Source organism: Tupaia chinensis, unplaced genomic scaffold (assembly GCF_000334495.1).
Source record: "Tupaia chinensis unplaced genomic scaffold, TupChi_1.0 Scaffold000555_1, whole genome shotgun sequence".
NCBI classification, from domain to species: Eukaryota; Metazoa; Chordata; class Mammalia; order Scandentia; family Tupaiidae; genus Tupaia; species Tupaia belangeri.
Genome location: NW_006160067.1, coordinates 1603077 through 1623107, shown reverse-complemented (window position 1 = coordinate 1623107; position 20031 = coordinate 1603077). Strand labels below are relative to the sequence as shown.

Here is a 20031-nt window from a genome sequence, read left to right as displayed (position 1 = left end):
CATTTCTCCATCTTTTGGGAGTTTGGGCACAATGCACACATGTGCCCTGTGTGTTTTTAAAGCAGCCAGGTCCAGGATTTGAACCACACAGTCAGTTATGTGGGGTTTGGCTCTTTTAACCCCTAGGCAACAGGGCCGGTTCAGACTTCTGTTTGTTCTGATTCTCTTCTTTCTCTCTGGCTACTCTCTGCAGACAATTTTATAATATCCATGACCTCAAGTAATTCCTGTACCCCAATGACTTCCCAGTAATGTGCTGGGCACTTACTGTGTATCAGATCCTGTGTTAGGCACATTACAGGTTCTAGCTCATCGTCACCACTGTCCTATGAGAATGACTCATTATTACCATAATTTTATAGGTGGTGAAACTGAACCAAAGAGTTAACTTGCCCAAAATCTATAGAGCAATTACAGGTCAAAGCCACAATTTGAACCCCTAATGGGATTAAGACTAATGTCAGACTTCAGAGCCCGAATCCTTAACCACTTTAATCTCTTTCTCACTGTCCAGGTTCAAAGGTGAAATGTCTTTGTTTTTATAGAAGTTTAATTTTCTCCTTATTTATTCCATTTTGGTTGGTCATAGTCCAAATACTTTATTGCGGTCTTTCTCCTCTCAGCCCCTCCGATATTAGAAGAATATCTCTTCTTTTCCTTCTCTTCTCCAGGCTGAAGAACTCCTTAGGAGCAGACATTAGGATAGCTCCTCATATAATAGCACTTCAGATCTCTCAACTACCTGGCCACCACCCTTTAACCTAGACACACTCTAGTTTGATTGCAACTTTCTTAAGAAGTAATGTTCCTCATTATACCTACACTATACACATGTGTGGTGGGAACAGTGCAGGAGCCAATGGGATGATCACATTCTAGAAACTCCAAATAGTAATGTTTATAAACTATAAACGACTTACTGTGTGCCGGACTCCATGCTACGTATTTTATGTGCATTATAGCTTCTCAGGTTTTCTGCCGAAGACAGAGAAAGAGAAAGGGAATGTACATTCTTTTTTTCCCTTTTTTGTTTTTATTTTAGAGAGGTTTTTGCTATAGGGCACATGCACTCACCAGAGAGACAGAGACATGAAAAGTGAGAAATCATCTCCCAGAGGGAATGGCCATGCTACAGTCCCTTCTTCTCCATTCTCCTCTTGGGATTTTGGGCATGCACACATGTGTGCCTGGCATGAGTTTCAAGCCTCCAGGCCTGGGACTTGAACCGTAGTTGGCCATGTGGGAGTCCAGCAACTTAACCATTATACCATCTGCTGATCCCAAGGGAATGTATATTCTTCAGGAACTAGAGGCATAGAGCATGGAGAAGCTAGCTGCTGTCTTGAAAATTCTTTACCATTTTGAGCAGCAGATTTTACTTTCTACTCAATAATAGCTCCCTGCTTGGCTTAATATAGACAGAGGTTGTAAATGATTTGCCATTGAGTAAAATAGAAACACTGGGAACATGCCTGGTGTTTATGCCATGGCCTCCCCTACTCCCAAGCATACTGCCAAATACTCCCAAGAATTTGCCAACCTAATCTGAGAAGTGTGGCTATACATTATCTTTATTACTTACAACAACCAGGCAAGGGAAGCGTATTTTAAGACAGCTCACGAGCAGAGACTTGGAGGTAACTTGCCCAAGTTCCTTAATGCTAGAAAATCGATCCTGGCTTCAAATCTAGACTTGCCCAAGTCCTACACCCTGGGCTCCCTTGGAAGAGAGTACGCCTGCTATGGAGCTAAGACTTGAATCTGAGTCTCCTGGAGAGCAGAGGGTGCCACTCTTCCACACTCGTGAGCCAGACTGATTGACAAATACAGATGTACATTCTTGTTTGTGCAGCCGACTTGAGGTGTTGCGCTGCCTGCCGCTGTACACCTTAGAGTGTTTCCTAGGAGCTGCTCCAGCACTCTGGGTGGTGAGAAATTGAAGTTTTTGGACCCAAATGTGGGGCTGGTTGTTTATCTCTGCTGCCTTTCCTGTCTAGGTCATTTTGAATCCCAGTTTGGTGAACACACCTGTTTCCTTATCCCTGTGGTAGGAATGGTTATCTCAGTTGTTTAAGGGAGTATTCTAGAGACCATCTTAGATGGCGGAACTGTTAGGTAATATTCCTATTAAGGTATTGTTAAAGGTGTGTGTGTGTGTGTGTGTGTGTGTGTGTGTGTGTGCACGCACACGTTTTTTGGAATTCAAACTGGCCTGTCTCTAGCTGAGCAGGCATTGACATTCACTATTCATCCTCAGTGCAGTCAATGAAGAAGTCTTCTTGGAGGTTCTAAGAATATCAAACGTCAGGGGATGAGTGGGGCTGGAAATTCCAGCCCTCAAGCCTGGTCTGTACCTTCCCTGCAGTTCAGCAAAGAGAACATTTCCTCTGACAAAATCTGCCCTTTTATGACCTCATGGCCCTCTCCTTCAGAATCTTTCTGGAGGGCTGCTCCCTGTCTGCGTCCCTCTTTCCCCTCCAGTCCCTCCGTCACCACCAGCACTGTGTCTGGCTCCCTGCTTCTATTTTGTGATTGCAGCTCCTAACCCATCATCAACATCCAGGGCTTGACGAAGGTAGGGCGTGAGAGCTGGGCACGTCTACCTCTGCTGTGGTCTCACTAGAGCTCACATCTATCTTTTTGCTTAAAGGGAAATACAAGGCCCAAAGAGGAAAAAAAAAGATAGGACAGAGAGAAAGGAGTAAGTGACAGGACAGATTAGACTGCAGGCGCTCTGATCAGTGGCTAACCCAGGTAGCCAGCCAAACCTCTCTGCCCAAAGACAGACTCTATTCTTCCCTGTATTTAAGGAACTCCTTCCTTTTCTTTCTTTCTTTTCTTTTTCTTTCTTTTTTCTTTAGAGAGATTTTTTTTTTTTTTTTTTTTTAAGTTTTTTTTTTTTTTTTTTTTTAAGTTTTTTTTTTTTTTTTTTTTTGCTATAGGGTGCATGTGCTCACCCGAGAGACAGACAGAAAGAGAGGAAATAACCCCCCAGAGGGAATGTCCACACCACAGTCCCTTCTCCATTCTCCTCTCAGGATCTTGGGCATGCACACACACATGCCCTGCATGAGTTTTAAGCTGCTGGTTCCAGGACTCAAACCACAGTCGACTACATGGGAGTCCAGAGACGTAACTGTTATACCATCTGCTGGTCCTGAAGAACTACTTTCTTTTCTGGTGAGAGAACCAGGGAAATGGTTTCGAGCAAAGATGAGGTCCATTGGCAGGGTGAGAAAGGGTGGAAGGGGTAAAGTTTCTTTCCCTCATGAGAATACACAGAAATAAGCCATTTCCGTAGTCCCAGGCACAGCAGCTACCCCTGATGATAGAGAAAACCTGGATGGTTGAGCCCCGCTGCTGGTCGGTTGTCTGTTCTCAGAGATCAGACAGTAGAACAGATGCAGGCAAAGCTCTTGGCCTGTCCTCCCCACTGCTCCCAATGCTGGATGCTTTGTCCAGGGCCTGGGTGAGCCCCTCACCTCCCTGCATCCCTAAGCAGTATGCCTGCTGCACTGACTCAGCTTGGCCACAGGCTTTGACCTCCTGCTCTGTGCATTGCCCATCACTCCACATGTGTCCCTACTAGGTTTCTGGTGATCCTGAAGGCTGAATCACTAGGAAAGGACTCTTAGGAGGGAAACAGGATCAAGCAGTGATTTGGCATTAGCCATTCTCTTGTTTGCTTAATCAGAGAGTAGGTGCATTTGGGTGACTTACAAAGGCTAGAGGTTCATTTAGCTCATGGTTTTGGAGGTCCAGAGTGAAGGAGCCTCATTTGGTGGGGGGTCTATGCAGGGCCGTGATGTCCTGAGTATCACATGGCAGGAGGCTTCGTGTGTCTTTGTCTCATTCTCTTTTAATTTTGTCACAGCAAAATTTTAACCCATGAACGGGGGAGGAGGAAGGGATACATTCAAACTATAGCAGCCCCTAAAGTTAACCTTTCTCAGTTCAAATCCCACGTCCCCCTCATAGCTGCAGAGCCCCGCCAAGCTATTCATCCTTCCTAACCTTCAGTTCTTTCATCTGTAAAATGGTAAGTACCAAAGAAAACAATGCACGTAAAGCAATCAGTACTATAGCAAGAGCTTAGACATGGCGAGCCATCGGTCATGTGTAATTAAGAAACCATCTGCCTTTCCCAAGTAGTATAATGCGAAGATGGGAAATATATTTAAGGCACATGTAACTTTGCATATTGTATAACAGGAAAGTGTTGGACTAGAAAGCTGCTCTGCGGTTGCCCTGTGTCTCATGCTGAGAAAGTCTTTCTCATCCCAAGCCGTAATAGTCTCATGTGTAAAATGAAGGCTCACCAAGGTCTTTCTGTATCTTACATTTTATGACGCTAGTTTTCAGTAACACAGGGATGATATTTGGAGAGTTAGAGTTAGCTGCATAGGCTGCTCAGTGTTAAGAGCTTCCTATTTTCTTGGCCTCTTCTTTGTGTAAACCACATGCATGGTGAGGGCTGGGGAGGGCCTACGTATGAGGCATGGGAGACATAGGAACACTCAATTCAAGAACAAATATTTTTTTCAGAAAAATGTGTGTGCATATGTATTTTAAATTAGAAACCCAACAGAGAGCTGGGAAATGGAAATGGTTTTATTCTTGTGATCAGAAAGTTAAGTGTGACAGTGTTATGACTAATTCACAGGCAATGTAAGCTCCAGAGGTGAGCTTTCAGGAAATGGATTGGCATGTGTGCTATTTTTACTGCCTCTCGTCCTCTCTGGCTGTCCAGAGCCTCAGGTGAGCTTCACTCATGAGCAGGTGGGGAATTTCCTTGACGTATTGAATGCGCTGATTCAGCTTCACGGCCTCTTTATTCCATGGCCAGAAAAGTGGAGGGGCCAAGACAAAGGGTGCCTGGTGGGATGGACAATGAAAAAGGATTCTCTATTGTGAAACCCTGACTCTGAGAGCACAGGCTCTGGGTTGTCACTTTGGTGGGTCTGGCCAGCTCGTTTCCCTTCTCTGTTATTCCAGGCACTGCAGGGATCTCCATATTGGGCAAGGGAGTCATCAAACGCTTATCCAGCTGGTGACAAGAAGAGGGACTCCAGGCTCTTGGGAGCCAGGGAGGCGCCACCTGTGAGGCGCATGGACTCACACACTTTGTCGCATGAACCTTGCCAACACCCAATGCGATGGGCATTGTAGCCTCCATTTCAGCTACGGAAACTAAGGTTCAGGGCAATTACGTTTGCCAGAGCTCAGCAGCTATGAAGTGGCAAGTTTGAAATAGGGACTGGGATACATCTGACTCCAAATTCTTTGCTTATTCAGAGAGTCCCCACAACTCCTTCTTTAGCTGTTTTCCAGCTCCTTTGAGTCCCTCAGTCTGTGCTGGAAACCATACAGAAGACTAAATTCAATCTGAATGCCTTTAGTATGTATCATGTGACATGTACTATGTCGGGTCCTAGCAGACCACACTAAAGTTGCTGCCAATCTGATGGCAAAGGAAGAATGTGAACAAATTAATATTCTATAACGCATAAAACAAACATGTCCAGGGAGAAGTATTACATTTTGCAGTGCAAAGTCTTAGAGCAAGAATAGTAAATGTGTGTACTTCAATTCTTTTCCCAAACCCAAGACAGACATGACTAATTGATCACAGAACTCCTTCTCAGATTGTCCTAAAGTGCCTCGGAATCCTCAACTCTTCCTTAGGAAAGCATTCGCCAATTAATTTAGAATCTCTGTCATCCTGGCTTGCAGGAAAACTATTCATTTTGGCTTGAAGAAGCAACAAAATTTTCTTGGAAGAGGTCTTCTTTGAGAAAGGCCTTGAGAAATGAACAGTCTGTTAGTGGGTAGGAAATGCTCATCCTAAGGGAAGAGCACAAGAAATGTCTGGCGTGAGGGGTGTGCATGTGTGCATATGTGTGTGTTGCTGGAGAATGGGAATTAGTCCTTGGATATGAAAGTCTGGGAATTTAGGTCAGATCAGAGTATAGAAGGCCTTGAAAAACCATGTTACGAGATCTGTACTTGCTTTTAGAAGTCATCAAGCACCCTGCTCAGGTACGCTTCAGAATAACACGTCTAGCAGTGGAGTGCAGAAAGGGTGAGAGGAGAGGGACCAGAGGAGAGGGCTCCATGAGGATTTCAACAATTCTAGATGATTGATAATAAAACCCTGAATCTGCATTGGCAGTGGCAGTAAAGCAAAAAACAAAGGAAACAAGGCAGGAGAGAATTCAACAAATGTCTGTTATGTGACTGGCATTGAGCTAAAGGCTCTGGGATAGAGCGATGAACCACAAATAGAAAACAACAACAAAAAGCATAGGATGAATACAGAGAGTTAAGTGCAATCAAGGAAATGGAGCAGGGTGAAGTGAGGAAGTGACTGGGGAAGACTCACTGGGACACCCAGGGAAGACTCACTGCAGAGTGGGTATTTGGCTGAGGTCTGACAGGAAGATCCAGACATGTGAGGATCTGGGGAAGTAGAAATCCTCAGGTGGGAGGACACTTATGTGCTTCCAGAGCAGAAAGGAATCAGTGCACCTGAAGCCTTGGGAGTGAGTCCAAGGAAGACAATGTGAGTGAGGCTGGGGAGGAAGGGGTTCTGATTATTCTAAGCTACTTCAAGAGCTTTAAGAAGGGTATGCTTTGGGACCAGCAGTTGGAGTAATGGCTTTGTCGCTGGGCTCCCATGTAGTCGAACACGGTTCAAGTCTCGGACCCGGTGTCTTAAACTCATGCCGGGCGCATGTGCGTGTGTGCCCAAGATCCCTAGAGGAGAATGGAGGAGAAGGGACTGCAGCGTGGCCATCCCCCTTGGGGGGTGATTTCTCACTTTCTGTCTCTTTGTCTCTCTGGCTCTCTTCTAAAAGAAAGTACAGATCTTGTAACATGGTTTTTCAAGGCCTTCTATACTCTGATCTGACCTATAGCAAAAATCTCTCAAAAAAAAAAAAAAAGGGTTGCCTTCATTGCTTGACATTTTGAAAAGATCACTCTGGTTGTTACTTGGAGAATACATTGGAAATCAGGGAGCAGCTGTCTTCATATTCCAAGTGAGAGCCAAGGGTGGCTTGACCTGACATGGAATCAACAAGGTAAAGGGAGTGAGCATGCTCCAGTTACATGCTGCATGTTGAAGTGATTGTAGTTCATTTGAGATGAACTACAGGGGTAGTGAGAAAAAAAGAGGAATCAAGAATGATTCGTAAATTTGGGGGTTGAGAAACTGGGTGGATATAAAGGAAAAAAAAAAAGAAAAAGAAAGCTAGAGAGGGCATAGTTACTGTCTCTCCATCCAGCTTTTCCTGGAAGAGTTCCACGGAATATCATGGGGGATGCACCATGCCACCATTTTTGCTTTACAGCTGCACTCTTCATGGTTGACTGTGAGCGCAGTTACCAAGGGCACATAAGGCACTGCTCAGAAAATAAGAACAACCTTCTTCCATTCTTATGCAAGGCCAGGCGAGGATACACAGTGATAGTATTCTTGAAGAGTTATTTGGCAAACTGTATCAAGAGCCATACAAATGTTCACAGTCCATTGGTGAAAAATTTCCAATTCTAGGAATAGATCCTAAGGCAACGCTCAGAGCATAACCATTACAAACATATGTTAATGTCAACAGTACTTGTAATAAGATAACAAATAGAAGCATTTTAAATGTCCGACAATAGATGATTGCTTAACAATTATGATACATTTGTGCAATGTTATATCAGATAACCATTATAAACATAAGATTTTAGTGGAATAATTAATGACTTGAGAAAAATGCAAAAGCAGAGTACAAACCGTAAAACCGTTATGATCTCAATTCTGCAAACAAGCATTTAGGTGATAATGGGGAGAAAATGTGTCTTAGCAGCTGGTATTACAATGTCTTTGGGTTACTGCACTGCAAACGTTTGGAAGCTGTGCTCTGGTAAGTTGCTTGGATGGGTGTAAGACCCCCAAGAGTATGCTCAAGTAATACTTGCTCATCCCTAAACTTCGCTGCTTTCTAAAGAGGTGCATCATATTGATGCATGGCTTTGCATAAGGGAGAGGGGGAAGTTAGGGAGTCCACGTGGCATAGAGAGGAGAGAAAGGGCATGGGGTGGAGGGGAGAACAGAGTGCGGCAAGGGGTTTCAGCGAGATGCCTGGGTGCTGTCACGCAGGCTTTCTGTTGTGCATTCTCTTCCACGACCCTTCAGGTATTTACAGTAAGTTATCGATTTTTTTCTAATTACAGCAGACGCCTGTCATTTATGCCCATCCTGAATCCATCATCTGCTAACAACACCTTGGTTTCTTCTGGAACCACCTATCCTTTCAACACAGTCCACATGGCTTTGGGTATTACCGGCTACTCACCCACCCCTAAATTCAGGAGTGGACACATGATTCAGGCTAGGCTGAGAGCATGCAGCCTCTCCTGGATGGGCATGTGAGTCCATGGGTGCAAGGATGGGTGTGTGAGCCCATGAACTGTAGCATCTTTTTGGGACCATGAACAAACTGGCATGCTCTCTAGTTCTTCCCCTGGTTTTTGAGGGGAATATGTGGGCTTCTCAGAACTGTGAGGACAGCAGCTTAAGTTCTGTGATCCCTCTTGCCATCCCCAATGGGAGAACCAACCTACAAAAACAGTGAACGTAGAAGAAAACCGAGTTGAGATATGGACTAAGACTGGGGTTGAGATACACAAGATACCAGAGTTATTGTTAGACCTTCTTCTAAAGTGCGATGTGTGTGTGTGTGTTTGTGTGTGTGTATGGGAGGCTTACAAGTATATTATGAACTCATTCCTGTTTATAAAAATGTATAGTTAGTGTAACAAGAATGTGGATGCTCACCACCCAAACTAAGAAGGGAAACATCACCGACATGCTTAGAGCATTCTCTTACTTCTTCCTGATCACAGCCCTGTCCCTCCATCCTCACCTTGGGAGCGTATTTCTCCTAATTCCCCCTTTTCCCTTTTTAGACATGTATGTATTATTGAGTTGCACTGTTAAGTATCCTTAAATAATCACACATACAATGAACGTAGTGTATACACTCATTTGCAACTCACTTTGTTTTATTCAACATTATATTTATGAAAATTGTCTATGTTCTGGATCAGTAGATAGCATAATAGTTATGTCGCTGGACTCCGCAGAGTCGACCACAGTTCAAGTCCTGGAACCAGTGACTTAAAACTCACACCAGGTGAGTGTGTGTGTGTGTGTGTATGTGCTCAAGATCCTGAGAAGAGAATGGAGGAGAAGGGATTGAGTGGTGGCCATCCCCTGGGGAGTGATTTCTCACTTTCTTCTCTCTGGCGAGTGCACATGTCCCATAGTAAAAATCTCTCAAAAAGAAAGAAAGAAAATAGTCTATGTTCCAATGGACAACTTCATTCACTCCTTTTCTCTGCTGTACAATATTTCAGTGCATGCCTACATCATACTGTACTGATTCTTTCTCCTGTGGATAGACATCTAGGGTGTTATTGAAACTTTCTATAATCCAAAAAATAACTTTTTTTAATCCAAAGTCAATTTGAGCTGAGTTTTACTTGAAAGAGTTCTGACGAACACACAAGAGGCTTTTGTGCAACCTACTGTGAGCTCAGAAAGAGGAAAGGGGTACAACTGATGTCTGGGATACAATTTTGCATATTGAAAAAAGTGTGTAATGAAATATACTAAATTACTTGGTGGTGACACTGTGGATAATTTTTTAAAAAAATTTTGTTTTAATTTTTTCTATGTTTTCTACATTAAATATGTATTATTATTACAATCAGTGAAAACAATTATAAATAAAGATTAGGAGACAGTCATTGCAAAGTGATGCCTTCGGGATAAAAATGGCACAAATTCATTAGTGGAGTGCAGGGAAGAGAAGATTCATGACATGCACCCCGTAGCAAATGACATGAAAATGCCATTTAGATATTTGCCCAAAGAATTCTTTTTCACTGTGCCACTTGATCTCCTGGGGGTAAAAGTTTTATTTATCAGGAAAGTTAGAGCCTTGGAGAGGGGGCCCTCTTTGCTCAGGGGGTCTACTTTTGCCTAGTTGTATGTTTCACTGGAGTTAGGGAATGGGGCGACCAGTTGAAAGTGGCAAACTTTTCTCCCTCCTTCAGAGACCCTGAGCTCCCCCCATTAGAAATGGAGAGCTTCTGAGCCCCCAGCTGGAACCCAGCCTTGTGAGTCACCCACTTAATAGCACCAAAGCAAGGAAAAAATAACAACAAAATACTATCAGTCTTTATATAGGGTGCCTTGGAAGATGGTGCTGGAATGGGAGAGGCAATGAGAAATTGCTCCCCAAATTAGGGATAGGGCAGTGCAGATTTAGTATCTGTGAGCAAGAAAAGGCCTTAGAAGTGATCTAATCCAACCCTCTCATTTTACAGATACGAGAGAAGTGACTCAAAGACAAGGTGGTTTACCAAGGTCACACACCTAGTTCATGGCAACACTTGCATTTGACTGTGGATGTCTAGATATTTTTTCCACTCTCGTAGCTGAAGAACAGCCATGAAAGTATTACTTTTGCTATCAGCTATGCTGAAATCCCCAGAAATCCCACTAAATAATTCCAAGCTCCCTTCCCTTTGTTGTGCCAGGACGACCTGGTAGGTAGCACACATGTACAGTGTTTCCGTGTGCAACAAGGACAGCAGGTTTGTTGCTGGACTGTGAAATTGGGAAGAAGGTCGATGATGAGAATACCCACCGTGGCTTTTAGGATAAGACTGGGCTAGAGTCCGTGGGCTCATATATATAACTCCACTATCAAACTCCTTAAAACCAGAATGCAATTAGGAATATAAAAATGTAAAAGCACACTTTAGAAATGTCCAGGTGTGGGCACTTTATTCTCTGGTAAGTGGCAGAAAATAGGCAGATCCCAAGGCTTTATGAGAAACCTTGTAACTAACAATGGAAGATGTCTCCAAACTAGGTCCTAGAGCCAATGTAGACTGGGTTCTTTTCAACTGCTGTGTCCTTGGGCAAAAGGCATCCACACTGAAGATGATAACCAAGAGTCCTGAGGACTGCTCAGTCATGGAGCGTCTAAGACCCCGTTAGGACAGCGATGTGTCACTGCTAAGGGAGAAAGGAAGTCTTGAGCATTTCTTTGAAAAAGTTAACTTTTTTTTTTAAACAAAAATACGTTTGGAAATTCCTCTAAGATAACCAGCATATCAAATAACTAGACACTGCATTCCTCTTCTTCATTCTTTTAGGTAATTTGTGTTCTTCTGGACGCAAAATGGCAGAAGTCAAAATTGTCCAAACAGCTGAAAAGGGGGGCAGTTTTAGATGTTATTGCCACTAGATTTGGAAAAATGGCTCTGTATAGATAGAAATTCTCTAATGAGCAAATGCACTTGCCATCCTACACCATTTCCTCAGAAGCATAAATGTTCATTTATCCATTTAGGCGAAATTTTAAATGAGTCACCCAGAACATAAACTAGGGAGAAAGAATGGCTAGGATTGTAAAGCAGAAGCAAGAGCAAATATTTAAACCATAAAATGGAGCTGGGTTACTTTAGAAATGCATTCAAAAGGGACAGGAGAACAATCCAACAGGGAGCAGGTGGCAGAGTCCAGGGAAGGCGTTGATCAGGAGTGATGCTGAAATATAGGACACAGAACCAGGAAAGAGAATGGCTGGTTTAGGAAGTATACGATTTTTTTTTTAATTGCCAGAAGGCCATGTGCTCACCAGAGAGTTACAGGAAAGGTGAGGGAGAGTGAGCAAGCAAGAAAAAGAACCCCTCAATGGAGTAATCTCTTCTTCATTCCTCTGTCCTATCGGGATTTGGGGCACACAAACACATGCATCTGAAATGTTTATCAACCTCTGGGACTGGGATTCATACTGTGGTCAGCCATGTAGAATCTGGCTCCCTTAGCTTCTAAGCTTTGGGTGGGTTTGGCCCAGGAAATATTTGATTCCTAAAATAATTTTTGCCAAAGTGATATCAAGAGGCTAATGCATACTTTTAAAGATGTTTGCAGCTAGTTGTAAATAGCTCTAAATTCAGCATCTGTTCAACCAACATTTATTGGCACCTAGTCCCAAGTTCTAGGGACTCAGTTGGCAGATAAGTTTCATGTATGCTTGAATAGCTGCTGTTTTCCAATGTCTTTTCCCACGTTAAACCACCCTCCACATCAATCGCCTTATCATGTATTAACTTTTGGCCTATCTTTCATTACTCATCTTCTGAGCTGGCTTCTTGGTGAAGTCCTTCCTTGGTGAAGTCATTCCAGCCTCCTGTGTTCCCCTGCCTTCTGGGGTCTCAGTGTTTAGTGAAGACTTGCCTCATACGAATAAGTGACCTTATGCAGATGTGTCTTAAGTGACCTCTACCCCAAATCTCCAATGACCATTACCTCCTAGGAGACAGGAGGTAATAATTTTGTGACAAATGTGTTATGAAAAAGAGCTTTAGGCTTCGCAATGGGGAGGTCTAAATTTCGGTCTGATGGGTATTATTCTTAACTGTGACTTCATACAAGTCAGTTAATTTCCTTGAACCTCATCTTCCTCCTGTGACGTACTTCTATGAAGGGAGGTGTGGTTACATCTGTAAGTCACCAGGTCTCTGCTGAACTGGCTCCCCCAGTTTGTCTGTCTGTCTGTCTCTTACTGACTCTCTCACTCCTCCGTCTCAGTGACAGGGACCCCAGGCAGCTGCTCAAGACCAAACCAGGAGACATTTTTGACGGTTACCTCTTCCCCCGCTCCACAGCTAATCAGACACAGAGCTCCATTGATTCCAGTTCCTGAATGCTTTTCAACGTCAGCCATTTCTTCCCATCACACTCTAGTACCACTTTTTTAAAAAAGAATTATTTATTATTATCTTTTAAATTTGCTATAGAGCACAGGCACTCACCAGAGAGAGACAGAGAGAAAGAGAGAGTAAAAGTGAGAAAGCAAGTCACCAGTCCTAAGCCTCAGCCACGTGGGAGTCCAGTGTCTTAACCACCATGCCACCTGCTGTCCCCACTCTAGTATCATTTTTAAGACACTGTCATCTCTCATGTAGAATATCCCAAGAGTGTATTAACTGATCATCTCACATGGCCCACTTCTGAACCACCCTCGAAGCGACATCCAAAAGATTTTTCTAAAACCCAAATCTGAAAAAGTCATTGATTTTTCAAATTTTCTCAGAGCTCCCAGTCAATCCAGTCTTTAAATACCTCTGAGTGCCAGACAGTGGCTCCGTGGCACAACTTGAAGCTCTGTGAAGCTGACCCACGTGAGGAAGTTTGAGGTTCCAGTCCCTGGGTCCACTGGGCACATGTGTTCCCCTGATCTGGGGCTGGCTGGAGCTGGGGATGGTGGACGTTATGTGAAGGCCCTGTTAAGCGTGCTGTCTGTCTGTCTGTCTCTTACTGACTCTCTCACTCATGGAAGAAATTGCCAAATAAGCTAAAAAAAAAAAGAAGCAAACTATGTCTTAAAAAACTATCTTCAAAGCCTCCTGCTAAGCCAACACATATATTCTTTCATGTCAGGCCACTCGTTCCTCACTAACTCTTTATGTTCCTCTCTCATCTGAGTTCTCCCTGTTTCTTGAAGACCTCAGAGCTTTCACACACCTGTCTTGACTGCCTCAAAGCTCCAGCCCACCTGCATTCTTCTGGGTCCCTCTTATCCTCTGGGACTCAGTTGAAGCCACCACTTCCTTAGAGAAATGTCGCCTTTACCAACTAGAATTACGTTTCCATTGCACCTGCACCTTCCCTCTTGACCCCACAGCACAGGTGGGATGCGGAGAGCTTCCCTGCAGCCACTGTGTGCTCACTCTCCATCGTTCCTGCTGGACCAACCACCGTGGAGACAGACTCGTGTCTTCTTTACCCTGTGTTTCTGACTATTAACAGGAGGTCAGGGATCTCGAGAAGCTTCCTATAGGGCAGTTATTCTCAACCAATAAAACCCTAAGCTTTCTCCCCATAGTAAATATTTTGTAACATACCCTTTTCAATCCTGAAATAAAATTCATTGAAAACATAACCTGCCTATACTCATAGTTTCATGAAAGTCCATTGTAATGTATGTGTGAGGGTTAAAATAACGAACAGGGCAGTGAGTGATGGTCAAATGCTGCATCTTTCTGTGCATAACTGCTGGAGCACAGACACACTAGAACATGTGCAGGAGTCAGAAATGTCCACCCACACAAAGAACCTTCAGGAATGTCACACTTGCAGACTGATGCAGGTGTCAATCTTAGATGCTTCCCATCATGTTTTTTTTTTTTTTAATAGAGAACAATTTTTAGTAGTTTTTAAAAGTTAGTTTATTTTATTCATAATAGAGAGTATGAGAGTGAGATAAAGAAAGAGGGAGACCCTGGTAGTGTCTCACCACGCTGTCGGCCCCTTTTGCTAGCTCTCCAGCTGGTCAGGATCTTGAGCACGCATGCCCAGTGCGTTTTCAAGCTGGCTCCAGAATCCAAATCCACAATTGGTCATGTGGCTTCCAGCAGTGCAGTTCAGTTTGCTGCCGACTATGCCACCAGACTGGTCAGCAGAGTTATTTTTGGAAACTACAAACTATCCTTATTTTAAATGGATGTCAAATCCCTGTACAATTCATTGTATATTAGAACGTTGCAAATAAAAGAATTTTTGTATATATATATATATGCAAAATGGAACTGGATTTTAGACTCAGCTAAATATAAGTAATTTCTTTCTCATGTATATAAATAATGATGGGACATTAGAAAGTCATGTGGAACAGGGACAGCTTTTCACTAGGCACGACCATCCACGCATTTCAAGGTATCTAGCTAGCTCCCTGATTCTTGTCTACCAAATACCAGTATTGCTGTAACAAAGAATTGTAACAACCAGAAATGTCCCCATCATTTTCTAAAACATCACCCTAGGAGCAGGACATCCTCTATGGAAAACTATTGATGTGAAGCATGATTTTGTAGTATCCCAAAATTTAGATGTTTACTTTGTGCATAAAAAGAGCTTTAAAATATCCAGTGAATGAATAAAATATAGAAAGAGATATTTTTGATTAGACAGTTGCTTTCCATGCTGCTGGTATGACAAATAGGTATCTTTGCTAAGTCCAACTTTAAAGGATTAGGCCAGGGCAGCCAATAGGCAGCCGTGGTCCTCCACCAGGTGGAAAATCGGTAGATGTGTTTATTCACTCATGTTCTGCAAGCATGCATGAACCATCTCCTCACTGCTAGGACCCTGCTAAGGCTGCGAGGTCTGAAGAGAAAGCCACAGAGTCCCCATACGGCAGTTATACCCGGAAGGGACAAAGTATTGAAAAAGAAATGGAATGTATTCAGCAGTCTGGCAGTTAGCAGAGCTCATAAAAAATGACTTTCCCTTAAAGACAGTTTTTACAGTGCTGTGCTTTTATTAAAAATCCTAGTTTTTCTCTGGAGAGCATCATTTTGCTGGAGCAACAAGCAGAAACAAAGCAGAGTGGGTGACATCCAAGAAAAGGCTGGTGCAGCCACAACGTACAGATCCCTCACCGTAAACACTGTCACTTCGTGTCAACTGGCGAGAGCAGGGTAAGAAGCTCGCTATTATGGAAATCACTCTAACACTTCTCAGTTCTACAGATGTAGACTCAAAAAAAACCCCCAAAATTACAACCACAACCATGTCTGAGTGGAAACAGACTGCTGGATTCAACAGCGAGGTTGACAGGCAGTGAGCGTTTCTGTTAAGAAAACATTTCAACCCAACTCTTTACACCTCTGGATCTGACACTGTCTCCCAGTTGAGGGGTGTTGCTAAGGGGCGCCGTGACTGAGAAACCGGAAGGCTTGTTCACAGCAGCGACCAGTGTAAACCCAGAGCAGTCATTCAGTCATTCGCCCCACAGGTGCTTACAGAGCATCAACTACAGCAGGTACTGTTCGGTTGTTAAGTCATAACAGTAAATAAGGTACTGTCCTGGGGGTCGGCAGGTGGCGTGGTGTTTAAGGCACTGGGTTTCTACATGATTGACCAGAGTTCAAGTCCTGGACCTGGTGGCTTACCTTCTCACTTCCCCCCTCTCTCTCTCCCTCTCTCTGTAGCCTAATTAAAATACTATAGTGTTATTGGTGGAAGATATTTTGATCAACTGGACTGGGGAGAAATGTTCACATATTGAAATGTTCACTTTGTAAGCTAAATAACATGATTGAATATATATACAAAATTAAAATTAAAAAATAATTAAAAAATACAACTAATTAGTTAATTTATTTAAATAATTATTTTAAAAAACATAAATTGTTTTATATTAAAACAAGGATACTGTCCTGTGAGCTGGCAGCAGCCCACAGGAGTGTCCACTACACAACATAAGGACATAACGAGGCCAATGTGTATGCTAATTTCTACGTGATGGTACCGAGGAAACCTTAAGGGGAAGCAGCGTGCTGTTTTTAGGGAAAGGAAGCGCTTCGTCTGCACTGGCCAGGAAGAGCTCTGCTGACCTTTCAGGATCATTCTGCTGGGGAGGAAACCTAGGAACTGAGATACAAGTGGTGACAACCGTACTCTCCTAGCTGGTGTCCTCATCTCAGTGACTGCGCCATGTGAGGTGGGTCTCAACACTGGGTCCCTTCATTCCTGATAGACTGACTAGGCAGGGATGGCTCTGGTGTCCGCTAGGCTGTGAGCGCACATGCACTCCTAGAGACCGCACAGCACAGTGCAGTGCAAAAAGCTTGGGACTGGACAGTTGGAGACCTTGGTACCAGGGCTGGTGTCAAGGGATTTGCAGAGTGACTGCAACCATGTCATCCCTACTGCTGGGCTTGCTCACCTGTAAATGAAGACAGAGTGGACGCTCCATGCCAGGTCTGACTGGCTCTCTCTTCCCTCTCCAGCACCCAGAGAGCTGCGTCTGGCAATGGCCAGTGCTCAGTGAAAGCTCTTGTTTATATTATTTGCTGATTGGTAAGATTGCTTCCCACCCTGCCATTTTAGACCTACTTTAGCTTAATCGTTTTATGATAACAACAGCAACAAATCTCAAGACCAAACAAAGAAATGAACAAAACCACCCCCAAACAGACAAACAACCATCTACTTCTGACTCTGCTGCATCTGGCTACACTGCATGGAAGTAGTCCCTTCTGTCTAGAACTCGTTTTCTCTTATCCATAAAGTGAAGAAGTTTATCTCAGAAATCTATCTTGACTCCAGAATTACAGATTTTTAATTAAATTTTGCAAATAAAATTGTATTTCAAATACACTAGAGGGACCCCGTGGTGAATTTTAAAATAATCATGTACTAGAATTCTTTCCCAAAGCAAAATGTATAATTTTGATACTATTCTTCCAGGTCAGGTCCCCCAGCATGAGAATGAGCTTTCTTTATTTCTTTTTAAACAATTATTTTATTGTAATTTTATTTATCATTGCTATTTTTAAAATTTGACCAGAAAGAGACAGAAAGACACAGACAGAGAGCGAGAGAGCGAGAGAGCAAGAGAGAGAGGGAAAGCAAGAAAGCAAAGCACAATCCACCAGGTCCAGGACTCAAACCATGGTGGGCCATGTGGGAGTCCAGCGACTTAGCTACCACTCCACCTGCCAGTCCCGAGAATGGGTGTTCTCAGAGGGAGGCTTATGAAGGCTGTAAGGTGCGCCAGTGCTGGCTGCCAGCAGTTGTCAGGTCCCTCTCAGCTGCAGCACAGTGTCCAGTTGTTAGAAGAACTGGGAGCACAGGAATTTCCAACTCTCCTGGAGCTGCATTTTACACTTTCTTCTCCCTCTCTCCCCCATCTCTCTCTCTCTCTCTCTCTTTTTTTTTTTCTCTTTATTTCCCCCATTTTTAACTTTCTTTATGTTAGTGATTTTGGCAATGTTACCAACACATCATTTTACTAGGAAGACTCGGAAAGAACACTCTTTTCCAAGAATGGAATCAGGAGCAGGGAGAAAGGTTTTGTTTTTTATTTACTTATTTATTTATTTGTATTTCCTTTTAGTCTCAGCCTTAAATAAAAAGTAGAAGAGTAAACCAAATCAAATAAAATTAGTAAAGAACCTAGTAGCTACTGAGCACAGCAATCCAATGAGACACATGCTGTCATCATGCATCCCACAGGTAAGAAAGCCATAGTATCTCATTGTAAACCCCACCGAGATGGGCCACTGTCCATAGATTTGGAGGGGCGTGAGTGAGAACAAAAGGAGGAATGGAGGTGAGAAGGGCCAGTGGTATGAATCGTGAAAAATCCCATCCCAGGAATCAGGAAACCTCAGTTCTAGTGCTGGATCCTCCACTGACATACCTGTCAGAAGGCCATGGGAGACTGAGCAAGGCTACGTGTACAAGGACCATCACAGCCTTTCTGGACTCAGTGAGAGCTTCTTGCCTTCCAAGCACCATGGTCGTCTTGCCTAACTCCAAGCCAACCTTTGTTTCTGCCCTTCGCCACACCACCGCTTCCCCCCATGCTCTATCATGAGCTCATGAGGAGACCTTTGCTTATTCTTTTAAGTCATACATCTCAAAATGGTGGCCTGTAGACTGGGTCTAACCTGTGAATGTGCTATGTCTGGCCAATAAGTTATTTACAAAACATTTAAATGAATTTCCAGCACCTAGAGTTGAGGAAAGGGTTTAAAAAAAGCATAGTTTTGACTTTTCTTGAAAGATCATAAAGTTGGCAACACAGAGCCATCTCCTACCCACCAGTCTTGACTGAACTCGGTATCTGGCCAACTGATCTTCTTCACTCCCAGTTGCTTTATACTTATTTGCATTCCAGGTCTGGCCTCTGGAGACATTTGAATGTGTGGCCCTCTGCTTTAGGGTGACATCGTCCTTCCTCTTGGGTTTCTTTGAAAATGCAAATATTTCTGGGAGGGGAATCACGTAAATAAGAAATTGATAGAATGAAACCCTTATTAGATGTCCAAGAGAAGTCAAAGACAGTGTCCCTTCTCCAGGGCTGCGCAGGGGGGAAGTCTGAATTGGATGGGTTAGGGATGGAAGGCATAGAACTGGTAGGTAGAGGCATTCAAAACATTTTGTTGGATGAATGAAATAGGAGTTGTACATTACGGGGGGCAAGGAGCGGCAGTCAGGCTTTGGATACCGGGTCACACGGGCTCTAGCCAGCTCCACATGTACTCTCGGGGCATCAGGAAAGACAGGTGACGAGGCCCAACATACGCCATCCCTGAGCCCTCACCCTTCTCGTAATCCCTGAACTAAATAGGGGAGCATATTTTCTAAATTAAAAACAAGGACCAAGTCCAAGCAAAGATTAATTTTTACTTGAATTTGCACTAGTCTCAAAATATTTATTATTAGCTCTCTCACATGCCAGGCACTTTTCTAAGCTTTGAGGGCATGGGATGAATCAGAGCTGTTTGTTGTCCTTAAGAAACGGTATGGTCAGGAAGTCAGAAAAGAAATTCACAATTAGAGATCTGTAGGATAGGTGCTATGACAAGAAACACAGTGAGTATTAGAGGAGCTGAGAAGAGAGCCCGCTGTGTCTCCATTAGCCACTATGGCGTCTTTATGAGAGTTAGAGAAGAACCTCTCCTCTGAGCACACGCAACCCAGCTCAGGGTAGACGGCTTGGTAATACGGCTTGGTCTGGAAATCAGGTGTTCTGACCTGGTGCCTTGGCCACGAATGAGATGGTGCTACTAGTAGGCAGATGCAGCAGTTAGTATGTGTTCTGCTACAAGATTAGAAAGCCAGAGAGTTGCGGCTTAAATCATAGGACGTTCACTGCTCACTCCGTGAAGTCCTCAGGTAAGTAGACCTGGTGTTGAGGCAGCAGGTCTGTGGCATACAGGTGCGGGTTCTTGTGTCTGTGTCGACTCGTCTCTAGATAGTCTCCTCATGGTCACATGGTCACACAACGACTGTTGCAATCCACATATCCTCACGAGGCCATTTTCAAAGGCAGGAGATGGGCCAGCCAGGCTGGCAAAAGGCAATTCTCCTATGTGCTGTCTGCCTTGGTCATGGAGGAAAACCTTTCCATAAAGTAACCCCAGCAGGTTTCCTCATATATTGGA

General features: G+C 43.6%; 1 pseudogene; it reads right to left on the bottom strand.

The window, feature by feature from the left end:
- Window positions 1–19742: 19742 nt before the first annotated feature.
- Window positions 19743–20031, bottom strand: part of LOC102480901 (exosome complex component RRP43-like) — a 37456-nt pseudogene continuing 37167 nt past the window's right edge.